The 16,153-nt window shown below is 32.7% G+C and overlaps 1 non-coding gene across 1 annotated transcript; it reads left to right on the top strand.

The window, feature by feature from the left end:
• Positions 1–15,185: 15,185 nt before the first annotated feature.
• On the top strand, positions 15,186–15,267 carry Trnal-aag (transfer RNA leucine (anticodon AAG)). Its single transcript has one exon. It is a non-coding gene; the product is annotated as a tRNA-Leu (tRNA).
• Positions 15,268–16,153: the final 886 nt, after the last annotated feature.

Genomic DNA, 16,153 nt, shown 5'->3' with positions numbered 1-16,153 from the left:
CAGCTTTATTTTATGCAACTTAGAATAGCAAACAAGCTGACGGCCTACACCTGATGGAAAATAGTAACCGTCGCCTGTAGACATGAACAGTATCATGGACATAACAGAGTATACTGTTCCGCCCATGATACCCCCCATGCATTGCCATTCCTAAGGACTCAGGTGTTATTCCTCTATACCCTGTAAAATCACTGCCACATCCCACTCTTCAAATCGAAACACAGCCCTGCAAACACATTGCTTCACGGTTGAAACAAGAATGGGACAGTGGTGCCCAAACAAACGACTTTTGTACAAAGTCTCCCTCTGGTACCTATCATTCTTTCCTTACTAGTCTTCTTCTTCTTCCTAATCTTACTGGTAACTTAATGTAGCCAAATAGACAATGTCTATACAAGGGAGATATTTAAGAAAAATTAATATAAGGGGTCTTAATAAGATCAATAAATTCCCAAGCAATAATTTAAAAAAAAAATTGTTTTAGAAATCTGTTTGTTTGTTCCGTTATCACTCAAAAACTACTGCACCAAATTGGATGCAATTTTCACAGTTGTATTCGTGAAGGTCTATTTTAAAATCTAGTGTGTGTTGTGATATAATATCTAAATGTGGCCCATTTCATTTCTTTTCCTGCTTCTGAAATTCACGTGTACGAAGTAGCGAACAAACAGTCATTTACTAATATTATGAAACTTTGACAATAAAAGTCAAAACAACAATTTTAGAAATTTTGTCTGTCTACATATATCTATATATCTTGTTTACGTGTGTTTATTCCGAAACTCTGCAAAGTCTTTGCCGTATGGTTCCGGCATAAAACGAAGGAAGGAGTGGTCTATCCTTCCTTTCCCGTCGGTGTCGTTAGAATCGACTAAGGGAGGGTGAGGGATGGGCAGCAGCGTCCATCTTAAAACATTTTTAAAGCCTAACTGCGGTTGCCAACCCGCCTGCCAAGCGTGGCAACTACTGGCAAACTGGAGACTTTGTACAAAAGTCGTTTGCTTGGGTACCTCTGTCCCATTCGTGTTTCAACCGTGAAGCAGTTGTGTTTGCATGGCTGTGTTTCGATTTGAAGGGTGGGATATGGCGTGAATTTACAGGGTACAGAGGAATAACACCTGAGTCCTCAGGAATGGCAACGCATGGGAGATATCATGGGCGAAACAGTATACTCTGTTATGTCCACGTCCAGGTCGTCAGCTTGTTTGCCATTCTAAGTTGTATATGTATATATATATATATATATATATATATATATATATATATATATATATATATATATATATATATATATATATATATATATATATATATATATATGTAGCCACAGTCGTATGTAAAAATAGTACTGTACCGTCATAGTCGTAGAATACTGACGGATCTTTATATGTAATATTTGTCAGATCCGTCAATATTCTACAACTATGACGATATATTTATTAGGTCAGTATCTATAATTTTAATAGTATCTTAAACTCACCATACAAGTAATTCAATCTTTAATTAATTAATTGTTTATAACGTTTATAACACGAGCCTTGTAATTAGTTAGGCCCTTCGATAAAAGAGCTCGAGGTAGCTCTTTATTGTCTTTGGCAGGAAAAAATGTATAAAATCCCTTATTTTCTTGTTTCGTTCCTTTTAATTAAGTAAGTAAATTGGGACTTATAAAGAAAATGATGAAATATAATATTTTATTAATAAAGGCTACTTAAATATATATACGACGAAATTTTTTTATGTAATTTAGTTCAATATTTCTGCCTACCCCAATGGGAAACAGACGTGACGTATATACATACATATGTATGTAAATAATTAAACGTATCTTTACTAATGACATAAAGAGAAAAGATTTGTTTGTCTGTTTGTTGATTATGGATAAACTTAAAAACTACTTAATAGATTTAAAAAAAAACTTCACCTATAAACAGCCACATTATCAACAGGAAACGTAGGGTATATATTATTTTCAAATACTCTGTCTACCCATGCGAAGTCGAGTCTGATCACTAGTATAATATATATTTATTAATATCATCATCATCATCACATCAGCCTTTAACTATCCACTGCTGAACATAAACCTTCCCTTTGGGGGGTCTTGCCAGTAGTTGTCATGCTTGACAGGTGGATTTGCAACCGCAGTTAGGCTTTAGATATGTTTATAAGGAACGCTGCTGCCCATCCCTCGCCCTACTTTAGTCGCCTTACAACATACATGGAAAAAGAAAGAGTGGCTTATTCTATGCCGGGACCAGACGGCCAATTCATTAAAATACACTTAAATAATTTCGTATAAACCTAAACTAATTGAAAAAAGTCTGCAATGAATATTTACATAAGCAACTTAATATTAATTGTATATAGGTACGTATATAACATCATCGTCATCATCAAAACAACCATTGACTGTCCACTGCTGAACTATAGGCCTCTCCCATAAGGTGGGCTTTTGTCCACCTTATGGGAGAGGCCTATGATAGATAATTATTAATATTTAAATTACATATGTTTCTCTAAATTTTTCACGTATCTTTATTATTAGAAACTACATGAGTCAGTCCTAAATACTAATTTACTAACAACACATTTAATAATTAATCAAGTACATTATAATAAAACAATTAACACTAATTATATATTCATGTATAATTCATATAATGCCCTATTCTCGGTTTGGCTAGCAAAATATTAATCCACATGCTTAATTAAATATTAAAGCAACTTTTAACTCACCTATGCAGCGATAATAAGACTACGTATATGTATAACACGAACAATAGCAGCCTGTTGCTTTTACAGGAGACGGGAAATCAATGTCACTAACACAGACGCAATCGCCTGTTGCACGCGTCCGCAACGTGTACGTACACACAAACACAACACGCCGCGCACTCACGCACATCCGCTGTGGAAATGTAAACACACTACAGTTTTCAGGGTCTGGTTCACCCACACGGACGCAATCCGGCGTGGCTACAAGGACCAAGCTGCAGCTAGGTCGCGGATGACGTCATTCGCGCAAGGTCAATACCACCGTTCTGTACTCTTCTAACATAGCAACACCGTATCGCTGTCTCACTTTTGCTAACACGCTCGCCGACCCGTCTGGGCCTGGGAGCGTTGGGTGTGTGTGTGTGCCAAGGGTGTGTTCAGCTTTTGGTGTAATTCACCCCTTACACGTTACGGGTTTGAAATGCTGAGTAAATGACTCGCTGAAACTACTTCCTATAAAGTTGAGCTTTACTTTTTAAATGTTTAATCTGTAATACATTGTTGTTTGGTAAGGGCTGTGTGATGGTGGTAGTCATTTTGTATTTAGTTAAGCCATTTTCTAAGCCTTTGTAAAGGGGGCGTTCATGAGAAAGGTAGACACCATTAATTTTTATTACTGTACGTTATTTCTTTAATCTTATGCATAAGGCTCGTTTCCTGTCGTTTGATACTTAAATAGGTATTACGCGCCACAAAGTAAACCAGAAATGGAAATTGGAAATATATGTATATTAAGTACAGCCTGATTATATTCATGCTGTAATAAAAGAAGGAACCTTAGAAAACTAGGACTATTAAGGGGAGCAAAACGGAGCAATTTATTTATTTATTAGTACATCGATAGTGTTATATATAATTCGTTACAAGAAAACAATATAAACATAGTAATATGTATATGCACACCAGTTAAAGATTTTTTTTATCTTTATTTATTTAGGGATTTTTGTCCTTTTTGGCACGTCAGTCCCATCATACCTTAATCAATTTTAGGACATCATTACATATATTTTAACAAAATATAATTAAATTCAAAAGACACCACCAAATCAAATAATATGAATGAATCGAATGTCGTGAATGTGAAAAAAAAGAAAAAAAACTTAATAATCTATGGTCGGATGTAGGCCCCAAGGACCAGTTAAAGATGTACTCAGCCTTGGCTATATAACATATTAAAATATGTATTATAATTATTTAAATTATTTGTACTTATTACAAAAATACTATAATAAAAACAAAGGTATTTAGATTGTGTAAAGGCTTTTAATGTAATTTAATAGTTTATGCTTGATGTCATGAATCATGAAAAATCTTAAAGTCCTTTATTTTCGCAATAAATTCGTTTTAATGGAAATATATTCTAGCAATAGGTTGGTGTAATTCTAAATTGGTTTTATATTAGCTAAGACAGAATGTTGTGTTGATAGGGTGGCGAGGCATATTATAAGTAATTATGTATAAGGATATTGAGTTTTAGTTTATTAAGAAGATGATCGCATTTAATATTATTGTGGAATATTTTGTGCAAAAAGACCTAATCAGTGACTGCCCTTCAGTTTCTTAGTTTTTTTTTTTTTTTTTTTTTAAATGTGAGTCGTTTCTCGTAAAGCTATCTGTGATGAGTAGTATGCAAGGTACCTCGTGAAGTTACATTGTATTTCCTCGATGTGTTGCGATGGGACGCTGCATACAGGTTTCCAAGCATGAGAATGGGCCAATGTTGAATCCAAGAATGTATACGGGGTGCCAAGCATGAAATTGCTGTATACAGGGTTCCAAGCATGAGAATATGTCAATTTTGAATCCAAGCATTTACACGGTTCCAAGCATGAAAATGCTGTACACAGGGTTCCAAATATGAGAATGTGTCAATTTTGAATCCAATCATGTACACGGGATTCCAAACATGAAATTGCTGTATACAGGGTTCCAAGCATGAGAATATGTCAATTTTGAGTCCAAGCATGTGCACAGGGTTCCAAGCATGAAATTGCTATATACAGGGTTCCAAGCATGAGAATGTGTCAATTTTAAATACAAGCATGTACACGGGGTTCCAAGCATGAAAATGCTGTACACAGGGTTCCAAGCATGAGAATCTGTCAATTTTGAATCCAAGCATGTACACGGGTTTCTAAGCATGAAAATGCTGTACACAGGGTTACAAGCATAAAAATATTGTACACAGGGTTCCAAATATGAGAATATATCAATTTTGACAAGCATGTACACAAGGTTCCAAGCATGAAAATCCTGTACACAGGATTTCAACCATGAGAATGTGTAGTTTTAATCCAAGCATACACACGGTGTTTCAAGCATGAAAATGCTGTACACAGGGTTCCAAGCGTGAAAATGTGTTAATTTTGAATTTGGTAAATTGTAATATAAAAAATACAAATGTATGTCGTTTGGTCCTGCACTTCATAGGTATGAAAGGGCAATATTGTTTATTTTGTGTGCTGAAAAAAAATTGTTTGTTTTCGAATACTTTTCCTGTTTGTTTTGCTAATCGAAGCGTTTTTAAACGACAAAGTATCACTAAAATATATAAAAAATAATTATTTTTTATGATTTATAAGAAACGGGAATTAATGCAACCGTTTAGATTAAACTGTACATATATATTAATTTACATATTACACACTATACATAGTACATAGAAGGATAAACAAGCTAAAGTGACAATGGGCTTGTCACATAGCTCGACGAACCCAGAACCGATGGAAATGGAAAGGCTCTTGAGTGCCGACCTAGTACGGGCAAATGCAGTGTAGGACGACCCTCCTCTAGATGGAGCGATGACCACAAATGGTCAGTGGTGGCTCATGACCGTATATTATAGCAATCTATGTGGGAGGCCTATGTTCAGCATTGGATAGGTAATGGCTGAAATGATGGTGATACTTTGTACATTTACATATAAGGTAAAAATATTCCAACACATATCTCTGTGGTGAATACGCAGTATGATAATATATTACTTTGTTTTTATTACGATACAAAAGCAGATTTAATTTTTATTTGAATGAAGCTGTTACACAGTTTTTATTTCATTAATACTTAATATGTTTTTTTTATACAACTTAGAATGGCAAACAAGCTGACGGTCCACCTGATGGAAAGTGAGAACCGTCGCCTATAGACATGAGCAGTACCATGGACATAACAGAGTATACTGTTTCGCCCATGATACCCCCCATGCGTTGCCATTCCTGAGGACTCAGGTGTTATTCCTCTGTACCCTGTAAATTCACGCCATATCCCACCCTTCAAACCGAAACACAGCCATGCAGACACAACTGCTTCACGGTTGAAACACGAATGGGACAGAGGTACCCAAGCAATCGACTTTTGTACAAAGTCTCCCTCTGATAGAACTCAATTTTAATTAATTTCATCAAAGATAGTTCTTAACGAGTGGAAGTTTTCCTGATAATTCTAGTTGGCAACTAGAATTTTTTTATGCAACTTAAAATAGTAAGCAAGCTAGTGTAAACGTAAAGTAGTAACCATAGCAATAAACATGAACAGTACTATGAGTACACACATAGGACACTGTTATGCGCGTGTAACCTCTCATTCGATGTTATTCCTATGGCTTAACTTGTTATTTTTTCGTACCCTCTAATTTCACCGCCATTTCCCGTCCCTTAAACCGAAACATATTATTATATCAACCTTTAACGGTAAGCTTTCCCTTTAAGAGGAATTTTGTCAATACTTGCCATGCATGGCAACTGCAGTTAGGCTTTGGTGATGTTTAAAGACGGACACTTCTGTCCGACCCTGAACCAGTAAGTTCCCTTAGTCGCCTCTTAGGACATCCACGGAATTGGAGGGGGTGATCCATTGTATGGCGGGACCACACCACCAACAACCACGCAACGATTTTTTAAAGGCAGAAATAGAAGTAAGGCATTATTCATGCAGACAGCTTTTGTAGTTTCCCTCAAATTGGTTACATTTAATGGTCTTTATGACATCCTGAGAATGAGAAGGAGCAGTGAACTATGCATCTTATTTCCATAGATACAATCATCACACGAACTTAAAAATGTTGACTATATCATAAAACTCCCATGTGGTCCCGGTATAGAATAGGCCAGCCCTTCCTTTCCCGTGGGTGCCGTAAAAGACGAGGCAAGAGATAGGCAGCAGCGTCCCTTTTAAAATGGATTGGTAACCCCGCGCTATTGGTATACACCGACGAGGCACTAGATGAAGAAGATGATAGGTGAGAATAAATGCAGGTTAGTTGGCCCACCATGATGAATTCGACAAGAATTAAACATGATGGTTTCCAGGGGGAACCGCGTGGAGGTCAACCTGAGAGGGTATATTGCCAGTAATGGGGCTATTAGACCCCATTACTAACAATCCCTTTCCCCCCAAAAGTGGAGGCTTATGTTCAGCAGTGAACAGTTAAAAGCTGATATGATGATGATGATATCATAGGAAAAAAAAAATGTCTGGAATATTATACCTGTATTTGCCATACTATTATAAAAAAAAATGTAGTCCTGCAAAAACCGTACAAATAGTACCTAGAGCGCATCTCTATCCACAAAACCCCCAGTTCGTAGAATACGTTCAATAAAATTGCATCGGGTTGTCACATCAGCATAACGAACGACATATGAAACGATAGAGTTAATGTGACTATAGAGTTTCATTTTACATTACATTTAGTGATGTTTCGAGTCGGTCTTTTTCGGTATTCAAGAATATAGATGCTCATTTATAAAGATCGGATATTTGTGTGGATATTCGAGTACTTTACCAGACTAGAAAACTTTTTCATTTCTGAAGTTTACTTTTTAGATGATAATGAATGTTCCTTTTGTAATTATGGAAAATATTAATAAAATGCTAAAACGAAAACAAAAAATATGAAATATGAAGATACGAATAGTCGAAACTTTTATTCGAGTTTTGTATATTGACTACTCGAGTGATACCAGTAGGTGTTCGAGTCAGCCGGACTCAATACATACTCGTACATATATTATCTATAAATTTATATTATTTTCTATTGTACTGACAAAGCATTATTGTTTTATTTATGACTATGCTATTTTGTACAGAAAGTTTCAGCGAAATTTCAAATACACACAACAAATCACTCCAAACAAAAACTCCGGTGTCAAAACAATGCCTACCTCAAAATTATTAATCAACCTTTTATTGGTGCTATCAATCAAGTTATTCATACACGTCACAACCCTAATACAAAGAGATATATATATACGTATACATATATGTAAGTATATAAAATTATACAATATACATAATAGTGAGTATAGTCCAGGACTAAATAGCAGTGCATAAAATATACATTTTTCTTTATTTACAAATATAAGTTTTAATGACAAAACACCAGAGGGAGACTTTGTACAAAAGTCATTTGCTTAGGTACATCTATCCCATTTGTGTTTCTACCGTGAAGCAGTTGTGTTTGCATGGCTGTGTTTCGATTTGAAGGATGGAACATGGAAATAAAATTTTAAGGCACAGAGAAGTTACACCTGGGTTCTCAGGAATGGCAAAGCATGGGGGATATCATGGGCGATATAGTATACTCTGTTACGTCCGTGGTACTGCTCATGTCTACAGGTGACGGTTACTACTTTCCATCAGGTGGGCCGTCAGTTTGTTTGCCATTCTAAGTTACATAAAAAAAAGAGATATCTACTTCATATATTTTTTATAGCACTGAAGTGACCAACAAGCATACTGCCTAACTGATGGTATGCGGTAGTCTATGAACGCCTGCAATACCTGGGGCTTTACTCGTTGCCTCTTTACCCCATTTTTTTAGGGGGTAAAAGAATTGTTAGTAATAGAGACTGAGAATCACATTGCTAGCAATATACCTAACCAGGTTGACCGCCTCGTGGTTCCCCCTGGAAACTATCATGGTTAATTACTGATGAATTCATCATGATGGGCTAACTGACCTGTTTTCATTCTCATCTATCACCCTTCACTGGTACTCCGCCAGCGAATCCCGTTATCGCAGGCGGGGTTACCATTTCATTTTCACCCATCAAAAAAAAAGCCCATTTTTAAGAACCTAATACTGTAGTCATAAATAATATACCTAAACATTTCTACTAAAAGGAGACATTGTACGAAGTTGTTTAAATTGTACCGCTAAGCAGCTGCGTCGCTGCGTAGTCGTTGTAGTGAAATATGATGAATATTTCTTTATGAATATTTATTTATAATTCTTGATGGAACTTGATAATCAGCTGTGTAATATTCGTCAAAAAAATTACAAGTAATTTTTTTTCCACTGTCTTTATAATTTTCATTTTTATATTTTATACAAGTGACCAGTTTCGAAATTACATCTTCAAATTTTAAATTACGAAAATCAATAATTATTTCTTTAGTAGTGAATGAAAAATGGCCTTGCTTATAAAGGGCTTAATTTTTTCAAATATTATCACCATATAATTAATAATAATAAAGGTTATAATAACAAATTATGTATTAATATCTGAGGTTATATAGATACAGCATCGAGTGTCAAAAAAGTATAAAATTTTAATAAGCTAAATTGACATTTGACTGACTTCATTTGACGCCTATTTTTTCTATTAAAAATAAAAGAGCCATATTTGCAGTGTTGCAAATAATTAAATTAAACATTTCCCAGACCAAATATATTTTTTATATTTGAATTGTGAACTATTTCTTCTAATATTATTTAAATATACTATTAATATATACTTAAATATAATATAATATTTATTTTAATTTCTGTCTTGCACTACTACTGCCCATCCACTACTTCCTATGCCACTGCGTTAGGTTGACTGGAAGAAATCTCTTTTAGAGATAAGTTCGCCTTTGCTACTATTATTATTAACTTATTGTTGCTACTGTATGTTTTAGTGCAATAAAGAATATATATATCGTTTATGATACCTATCAACGTCATTATTTTAGATAGAGACATATTAAAAATAGTAGTACAACACTATGAATATTCATTTATTTTATTATGTTGTTACTGATAAGTGAATATATAGAATTATTTTATAGTTTTATCAATGTACGGCCAGTGCTGACTCTTCAGTAAAGTAGCGATGACCTTTACTGTGCTCTATACTAATTTATTATAATGTGTAAATACTTTATTATTTCATACAAATTTATTTTAATTCTTCTAATGTAAATATTATTTTGCTCTTCTTTAGAATACGTAAATCCTACGTCGAAACCTCAACACGTGTTTATACTTAATAAAGTTTTCAGGAAACATTTCGTGGATTTGAGCCTTTTAATATTAAATTCATATATATTTAAAAGTATAATATTTATGGTCGAATGAACAGAATGTTGCCTCTCAATTTAGTATTACTTTTATTTTTAATTTGCTTGGATTTTAATTAACTACTATGCCTATATATATATTTTTTTTTTATTGCTAAGGAGGTAAAGGAGTTAAGAGTTCACAAAGCGGGAATATATATATATATATATATATATATATATATATATATATATATATATATATATATATATATATATATCTCTATCTAAAATAATGACCATGATAGGTATCATAGACGACATAAATATTTTACAGTATAAACTTTCAAATTAAATTAATTGGTTGCATAGATTTATACAAAGTTTATTATGATTATTATATTATTTTTAATGAAATTATTAAGTTATGCATATCTTGCAAAAGAAAGAAAATTTACAACAGGTATTATCCTTAGACATATGGTTTTTTAATTCTACTTCTCTATTAATTTATATAAGCGTATATATTAAATGTATATATAAACGTTGACATCACATTAAAGCTTTATAAGGTATATTTTTATTTAAATCATTTTAAACTGAATGGTTCAATAAAAATCGAGGGTCGTGATTGACTGATGTTTGCGAACTGAATTAACTTTGAGGGTTAACAACACGTCCACGACACCCAAGGGGTCAATAATTCTTCCTAAAACAATACGTATTTGTCATTGAGCTAATTCACTGTTTTTTTTTTCATACAACATAAAATGACAAGCAAGCTGATTATGATACTTGATTTAATATGCCATGACGCCTATGAATAGCATTAATTTTTCAAAATATACTGTGACGCCCATATTACACCACAAACCCTTATACATTCCTATTCCTAAAAGATAAGACATTATGCCTCCGTTGTTTGTAATTTTACTGTAAGATCCTAATGTTGTGCCGTGTGGTCCCGGCATAGAATGGACCACCAAGGGGTGGTGATAGGGTGGTTTAGGTTTCATAAAAGGCGACTAAGAGAATTTAATGGTACCTCTTAAAACATCACCAAAGCCTATCTGCGGTTGCCAAACCGCATGCCAAGCATGGCAACTATCAGTAAAATACCTTTAAAATTAATAATCCTACTGTTTTAATCGAAATACAGTCACACAAAAAAAAAAACACGAGTGGAACAGAATTACCCAAGAAATCAACTTTTGCATAAAGCTTTTCACTATGGGGTACTGTGGGTGTTATAGTGTAATCTCCGTGATACTGTTCATATCTATAAGCAACAGTGACTATCTTCTAGTTGATAAACCGTCAACTTGTTTGCTATTCGCATCACATAGTATAGTATAGTTGACAATATTAAACTATAGTGATTAATAAATCACAAAAACACCTATTTATACACACAAAAAATACAATCGAACTGATACCCTCCTTTTAAAGTCGGTTAAAAATATACTTTTGCACAAAATTACAGTGTAACTGGTGTCATTTGCGGACGCAGATGTTAAATAATAAATTACGTTTTTCTCTGTGTGAAACAACATGATCCCAAAGATATATTAGCTTCTTGACATAGATATCGATATAAGTAGATGTCGCAATGGCATGCAATATTAATTTTTGGGCCTAAAATCCTACTCATGTTATAAATGTAAAAATTTGAGTATTAGTTTACACGTATGTATTTATACTTATTTGTTATTCAATCCTGCTCTATCAACTTTTTTTTTTTTTACAACACAGGGGGCAAACGAGCATGCGGCTCACCTGATGGTAAGTGACTACCGCCGCCCATGGTCACCCACAACACCTACGGCATTGCAGGTGCGCTGCCGGCCTTTTAAAAAGGAATAACTTACATATATATTTCACTTGTTAGATTGTTAACCGACTTCAGAAAAAGAGGTTTTCAATTCGACCGTATATATGCTTTTATATTATATTTCTATAAATAATTCTGAACAATTTCAGTAATTTACTAAAGAAGTACAGTTACTATTATAAATTTAAAAGTGTGTATGTTTGGATGTTTGTTACTCAATCACGTAAATAAAAAAAATCAGTTGATTGAAACTTAAGTAACTAGAATATTGAAACGATTATAGGGAACTTACAAAAACATCATTTACATTTACATTTTAGGATGCGAAAGAGATTTGATATCAATAATCAGCTTTTGCAACATTGCGGCAAGTAATTTAGTTGTGACAGGCTTAATTTTCATATAGACGTTCCTGCGTGATCTATCTCTATATATGTCATTGGTTCTTGGTCTTTCATAAAATTACTACATCGAACCCCGGACTCTTTATTTGGAATCATAAAACAACAACGGAAAGTTGAAAATACAGTGTGACAAAGTTCAGAGATACGCCAATTTTCTAGTCAAATCTTCGTCAACTGATTTATCACTATTGTTGTTTTCCTTCATCTTCATTAGAAGTAGCTTAATATTTTTGATGATGTATATGTACATATAATATTACACAGATATATATATATATATATATATATATATATATATATTTATATTTTATATTTTATACAACTTAGAATGGCAAACAAGAGCCGATAGGCGACGGTTACCACTTTCCATCAGGTGGGCTGTCAGCTTGTTTGCCATTCTAAGTTATATAAAAAAAAAACTTGGTTGTGGAATCAGTCCCCCTGTAATGCTATTTGTTTTGTCGCTATCTCTATGACTTAAAATGCATATATACAATAAGAGGTTGTATAATAAAACAAGACATGTAAGGAGGCACTTTGTTCTTTCCTGAAAGATTGTAAATAAGTTATTTATCTATCTATCTTTTAATCAATCAAAACATGTTTATTCATATACATTTGTTACAGACTCTTATGTCACGTCATTGTATAATTATAATAATTATTACATAAAATAATATAGTTTTAAATTAATTAATAGTCATTAAGAATAGAATAGAACAGAAAAAAATTACAATAATTACAAATAGAATACACTTCACATTAATACCATAATTTACCAGAGGGAGACTTTGTACAAAAGTCGAATGCTTGAGTACCTCTATCCCATTCGTGTTTCAATCGTAAATCGTAAAGCAGTTGTGTTTGCATGGCTGTGTGTCGATTTGAAGGGTGGGATATGGCGTGAATTTACTGGGTACGAAGGAATAACACCTGAGTCCTCAGGAATGGCAACGCATGGGTATCATGGGCGAAACAGTATACTCTGTTATGTCCATGGTACTGCTCATGTCTATGAGCGACGGTTGCCACCTTCCATCGGGTGAACCGTCAGCTTGTTTGCCATTTTAAGTCGTATAAAAACGGAAAAACAATGTTCAAGTCCATAGATTTTTGTCATTTAATTAGTTATTTATTTTATAACATGCTTTAGTACTGAGGTCCCATTTTTAATTCTTTGTTGAATTTACCAGAGTAGGTTAACTGACCTGTTTTTTACCCTCACCTATCGTCAGCCCCGCCAGCGTATAGCGATAACGCAGACGGGGTTATGACCACATAGTGTTTATCTTCAGATATTTAAAATATAAATGTTATTTCTATTATTGTTATTTTTTTTTATCTTATTTATGTTATTTCTGTTAATTATAGTTATAAAATATATGTTATTGTACTAATGCTTTCATAGGTGACCGTATTTGGAAACTGAAAAGTTCATCCAGTTGATCAAATAAATAAATTATCATTCATTAACTTGTAGTGAAGTGATTTTGTTTTTTTTTTCTTTTAATTAGGTATCTAGTCTCTAGTAGTGAATTGATTTTGTTTTTTTCTTTTAATTAGGAATCTAGTCTCTAGTAGTGAATTAATTTTGTTTTTTTTTTCTTTTAATTAGGTATCTAGTCTCTAGTAGTGAATCGATTTTGTTTTTTTCTTTTAATTAGGAATCTAGTCTCTAATAGTGAATTAATTTTGTTTTTTTTTTTTTCTTTTAATTAGGTATCTAGTCTCTAGTAGTGAATTAATTTTGTTTTTTTTTCTTTTAATTAGGTATCTAGTCTCTAGTAGTGAATTAATTTTGTTTTTTTTTTCTTTTAATAAGGTATCTAGTCTCTAGTAGTGAATTAATTTTGTTTTTTTTTCTTTTAATTAGGGATCTAGTCTCTAGTAGTGAATTGATTTTGTTTTTTTTTCTTTTAATTAGGTATCTAGTCTCTAATAGTGAATATATTTTGTTTTTTTTTTCTTTTAATTAAGTATCCAGTCTCTAGTAGTGAATTAATTTTGTTTTTTCTTTTAATTAGGAATCTAGTCTCTAATAGTGAATTGTTTTTTTTTTCTTTTAATTAGGTATCTAGTCTCTAATAGTGAATTGATTTTGTTTTTTTTTTCTTTTAATTAGGAATCTAGTCTCGTCTAGAGGGCGCCTAACGCCTCTGTAAATTGCAACGTCTATTTTCGACAACCCTGAGTCAGGGATAGTTACAATGTAAATACAAATGTAATTTCTAGATGTGTTACTACTGTACATCTAAGTTACTTATGCATCATGTACTATACTTTTATGAGAGTAAACCAATAGAATATTCAACAATAGAATCAAATGGATTTTTTATTATAAAGGACGGCAGTAAAAGTAACTCGTAAAGAGCCGTATCATCCGAGTTACAGCTTTGTTCTAGTTCTAGTTACTTATCTGTTTTTTTTTTTTATTTCTAGATATTGCATACATTTTTTTTTTCAAAATGTCTAATATGAAAAAACACCATGTTTTAAAACTTAAGGCCGTTGTCGTCAAAGCATTTGTAGGAAAAACTCTGTCTAGACATTAAACGTCTATGATTTTCAACTAAGAAATATTATAATAATATTAGAAGTCAATATGTCTGCCATTATTTATTTATTAAGACCTAATTGTTTATTTATTTTATTTAGAATTATCCTTAAAGTACTACAGAAAGACGTCTTTTGAGCGACTGGTACACGCTGCCACGCTGCCTGTAGTCAAGGACAAATCTAATAATAGTCATATATGTAAGTAAACAGAACATTCCTGCGTTTCTACTTAAATGCGCGTTATCTTGAACTTTAAACATTACAATAATAAAACAAAAATCAATTTAGATAAAAATAATTATTCGCGCAATAGACACGAAAAGAGAACGATAATTTCAAAACTCTGTTTATTCGGTAGCGTGGCCGAGCGGTCTAAGGCGCTGGTTTAAGGCACCAGTCTCTTCGGGGGCGTGGGTTCGAATCCCACCGCTGCCATGTTTTAATATTTTTAATCAAAGTAATTTTTTCCTTTCCATTGCTATGATAAAGCGGAAATAAACAATTTTTTTTTATATCTAAAGTCATAACTAAGTAATGCATATTTGTATTCCATAAAAATATTTGTAGTATTATTTAGGCACATCTACTTATAATTGTTTTCTTGATAAAAATCTTGACATAAATAGCAGATTATATAATATATGTAGGTACTCATAATATATATAAATTTATTAACTTTATATCAATTTTAAGCACAAAATTCAGTTAGTAGGACCAAATTATAAAACGCTTCATAAAATTATATTGTCGCGTAAAAAGTACTTTATTTAAATTTTAATGAGTTAATTATTTAACATTTTTATAAAATTTATTATTTTAAAATTTATTTATAGTAAAATTAATTAATTCCATATTGAAGTATAATAAAAATACTATATATACATATACATATACATATACAAGAAAAATACTATATATACATATACAAGAAAAAAATTATAAAATAAATTCCCGATTGTCTGTTACAGTAAAGTTAGGTAAATTGATTATTATCTATAAATACTTTCATTACATTTCATTAGGCAACTAAAATAGTATACCAAAACAAAACAGCGCTCTACATAACACTTATCACAAGGAGATAAGCTCTAAAATCGAATAAGGTCACTTTATCTGCACAATGGTCAGAGCACGTGGTTAGTGGGTGATCAATAACCAGTATAATTTGATACACAGTGCCGTAATAAATATACGCATAATAGGGTCAAACTATATTGGATATTACACAGACAACGTGGCTTCGAACTCCTATTTCTAGTGGAATGATGACGACAATAGATGTCATTGTCAGGTTCAGGAAGTTAGTGTTGACCAGTTTTCA

The sequence above is a fragment of the Galleria mellonella genome, unplaced genomic scaffold (genome assembly GCF_026898425.1).
Source record: "Galleria mellonella isolate WM207_F2 unplaced genomic scaffold, CSIRO_AGI_GalMel_v1 utg184, whole genome shotgun sequence".
Lineage (NCBI taxonomy): Eukaryota > Metazoa > Arthropoda > Insecta > Lepidoptera > Pyralidae > Galleria > Galleria mellonella.
The sequence above is the reverse complement of the archived record's forward strand: the minus strand, read 5'-3'. Positions and strand labels throughout refer to the sequence as shown.